Raw genomic sequence first — 4,074 nt, forward strand, 5'->3', positions numbered from 1 at the left:
GTTTTGTACTGTTTGATGTGATTCGACATCAGTTTTACTTTATTACATGCTCAAAAACTGTAAAAGCATAAAAGAATCTACAAACACAAAAACCGGCCTAAAATTTTCAAACTGTAAATCCGTACCATGTTTTGAAGACATCCTAATTATCAAGGTTTACTGGTGTTTTAAAAGAAATATGTTACCAACATGTTTTAAAACAAAACAGAGCTTTGTTTATTTAATTTTGTGCTTTTATTTTTTTTGGACAGAAATTTCGTTACCTTGGTTTCGTTTTAGATTGGATTTTTCGATAAAAATTCCCTTTTGATGAAAATAAACTTGGTTCATCATCATCAGTTTTGGTGATCAAGTTAATCAACATTCATTTGATCAACTCAACTTTAGTTCTGTAACATTCTTACAGCAAAATCATTGTTTAGCAACTTTTCACTTAGATTTATAAAAACTGTAGCCTAATCTGAAATCTTACCTTACAAAGGTAATCTGTAAAGTGATTCTAATGTTGAAATGGATCTATGATGAAACATTGGCTGGATCTTTTATTAGTCTGTGTTGTATCGACTTTATCTTAGGTATTTATTTGCATTCCTACACGAGAAGTTTACGCACTTTTTATTTTTGTTCTTGTTTTCAATATCCCCTGTGGTTTTTGTTTAAGTGCAGTTCAACTGCACATTCAATACATATCGAGTTACTGTGACCAGGTGATGAATTTGTGATGAGATTTCAGAACGCAAGATGGTGAAATGTCTTCGGAAAGGCAAGTAGATTTTTTGCTGCCATCAAGATTAGCTAAGTGACTGCGCAAGTATAAGTTATAGCCTAACATTGAACTGATTATGATTTTATACTTAAACAAACAGGAAAGTTTTCATACTCATTTTTCCTAAAGCAACAATTTATTGAGATAGTTTTTTTCCAAAAAGCTGGATCTTGACCGTAATTAGTTGAAGTTTATTTCAATGATATTTTCTGCGAGAATGCGAGCAAATACTAACATAAATTAGCATTTTTTTCACGAAAACGAGCTGTAACTTTGCTAGTGCTAACACCGATTTTAAACAGCAATATTTTGTCTATCCATGAAAGTGGTACACACTTACGAGGTTCGATTGAACATCTTTCGGTTGATCACGTCTAAAATGTTTCAATACGCAATGATGTAAGACTTCTTGACACGTAATAAAAGAATCAAACAGAGACAAATTTGCAACTTCGATTCATCCACGTGTGATCGATACAAAATGTTTTACAAGAAAAGAGTGAGGTCAAACGTTATCTCAATAATTTTCAAGCTGGAATAAGTTTTCAACATTGCTTTTAGAAAAACACTACCAAAATTTAAGCACTAAAATTCATTTATTTAAACAGTAATTTCGCAATCACTTCACATAATATTTGGTCACGCTTAGAAATTTAGAATATCTCATGCTTGAAAATTCCTTGAAAAGATGATCGGTAACCACAGAAATGATGAAAAACACCGGTTTAAACGTGTACAAGAGTGAAGAAATTTGTTCATTGCAATGCTTATTGAAGTTGCAGTAGATTGGTGGTAAGTTAATACAAGTAAAGTGGTTTGATTTGTAAAGACAAGATTTAAGAATTCCTTTTAGACTTACCGGTATGATATGATGGATGGATGGACGGTCATTTATTTTTGTTTGGATGCGAAGTAAAATGTAGCCTACAGTATATAAAAAACAACAAAAACGTACAGTGTACATCCAATGAGAGAGTGCGAAAGACCGTAGCACTAAAATGCTTTGATTAAATGTAAATACTTTAATTTTGGCTAATTGCAAAGTAATCAAAAATCAGCAGCTGCTGACCCGTAGCCTATGGTAGGCCTACACCAACCGTCCATCACATTTAAAAAAAATAAACACTTGATTCTTAAGTTGTTTACGCAGTATTTTCCGCATCATATGTTTTTGCGCACTCAAAGTAAGTATATTTATAAATGTTATTATCATGAAGTTGAGTCAACGGACCTTCCGATTATTTCAACTGCAATAAACATAAAAAGTGATAAAAGTATTTTTTAATCGATAGGCCTACATATTGAGCAGAATATAGAAGACTCCAGTTTTCTAACCAGTTTTGTTATAGCATGCTATAATTGATGAAAAATTTTGTTTTCACTGTGAATAGTTGATTGCTTCTTCAAAAAACTCTATTAACAATGGCACGCCAAAACAAAGTTCAGGATTGTGTTAAAAAGCAACGCCTGTGCAGTTTTAATTGATGTATTTTAATAGCCACAATGTAACGGCTCTTGCGGTTATTGGCAATTTCGTGGATGAGCTTGTGCCAGTGCTGAAAGTGTTGATAGATTTTCAAAATTGTTGCAACACCAAAGGCATTGAAAGTGCAAAACGGAGGAAGCATCAAACATTTATGAAGCCATAACTAAAACACACGCTAACCTACGGAAATCCCAGTTTTGGCTTGACTTGTGAATACTAATGCCATAAAGTAAAAGCAAAGATGAGGGTGAAATGAAAAAAATATGTAGGCCTACCGTGTATATAAACTAAAGACAGGCAAGACACAACAATGCAACAAGGTTGAGCATTATAACAATATATTTTACATATTTACAAATAGTTTAGCAGTCGAACGTTTTCGGCTTAACTTAAGCTCTCATCAAGAATCTAAAAATCTTCATAAAAAATGCAATAAATTTCAATTTCTTGAAGGTAGTTGAATAAGCAGCAAGAAATACGCCGTGGTTGAAGTTATCTTCAAGATGTTGAAATTTATTGCATTTTTATAAATATTTTCTGATTCCTGATGAGTAAATATGTAAAAATATTGTTATAATGCTCAACCTTGTTATATTGTTGTGTCTTGCTTGTCTTTGATACAACAAAACCAATTCTTTCTCGAAACTAGTATATAGCCTACCCTACATAAACTAACTTAGAAAACTCGCACAATTTCGAATTAGCATTGTATTTGACCTAAAATTGTACTTTTTCTTAGTGGAAACAAAGTCCAGATTTTGTGAGCAACGGCCATACGTCATAGATGAGTCAACAGAACGTTCGAGAAGCTTTTGCTCTGGCTATTTTTGAAACGTGCAAACTTTGTTTTTTGATTGGTAACCACAAAAGTTGTTTTGTTTGAGTATTATTTTAGTTTCTTAAAATTGACTTTCTCGAATGAACGTAAAGAATATGTACCGTACCAACGATAACTCATATCAGCTTTTCTTGGTTTTATGTTCACAACACTGAAGGCAAAACTGGAGATTTACCCAAAATTCAGTCATAATTCAATGAGATATTTATTTTCCGCGGCTTCTTTTGCAATGCAAAGGCCGTGGACGAGAAATTTGAGCTTTTTCTCATGCGTTTGGCAGGCTATTTTGACTTTGGCATTTTGATATATTTTTGTCGTTTTTTTTAATTTATTTCAGCATCGTAGCGAAGTAGTTAAAGAAAAACTCCGTTTTATCTATGCGCAGTAGCCTATTCACAAAACAGCAAGTTTGAAAAGGAAACTTTTTCCGAATCTTGACGGTGCTTTTCATAATATTGTATTTTGGGCTGATTTTGTCAACAGCATGATTGCTGCCATAGCCTTCTAAAGTGTTGCGACCGTGCCATATTTTTTACCTGACAATCCATTGAAAAAACGTCAAATTTCTAAAAGTTGGCCTTGACTCGGCCAATATGGCAATCCTGTTTGCTGCTAAGATGAGGCATAGCGTTTGACTTTCTGTCCAGATGCTATTATAGCAACGTCCACACATAGGCGTACTTGTTTTGGATGTACTTGTTTTGGAATGTTTTCTATTTAGACGCCGCGTTTGAATCAGATCTAATCGGGTTTGGTAAACTATCAGGCAATACGCATTCACAAGACCAAACCATAACGACCGAAACTTGAATAGGATTTCTAGGCCAAAACAGAAACCGGACTGAGCTCTATCTATTTGTATATGGTACAATTATTGGCTTCTAACTGTTAATATTTTAACTGCAGCAGGTAAATAACTTATATACAGACACAATACAGTAAAAACAATGAAAACTCTTAATACTACAAAAAGTGCTCAATGCT

The sequence above is a fragment of the Aplidium turbinatum genome, chromosome 16 (genome assembly GCF_918807975.1).
Source record: "Aplidium turbinatum chromosome 16, kaAplTurb1.1, whole genome shotgun sequence".
Lineage (NCBI taxonomy): Eukaryota > Metazoa > Chordata > Ascidiacea > Aplousobranchia > Polyclinidae > Aplidium > Aplidium turbinatum.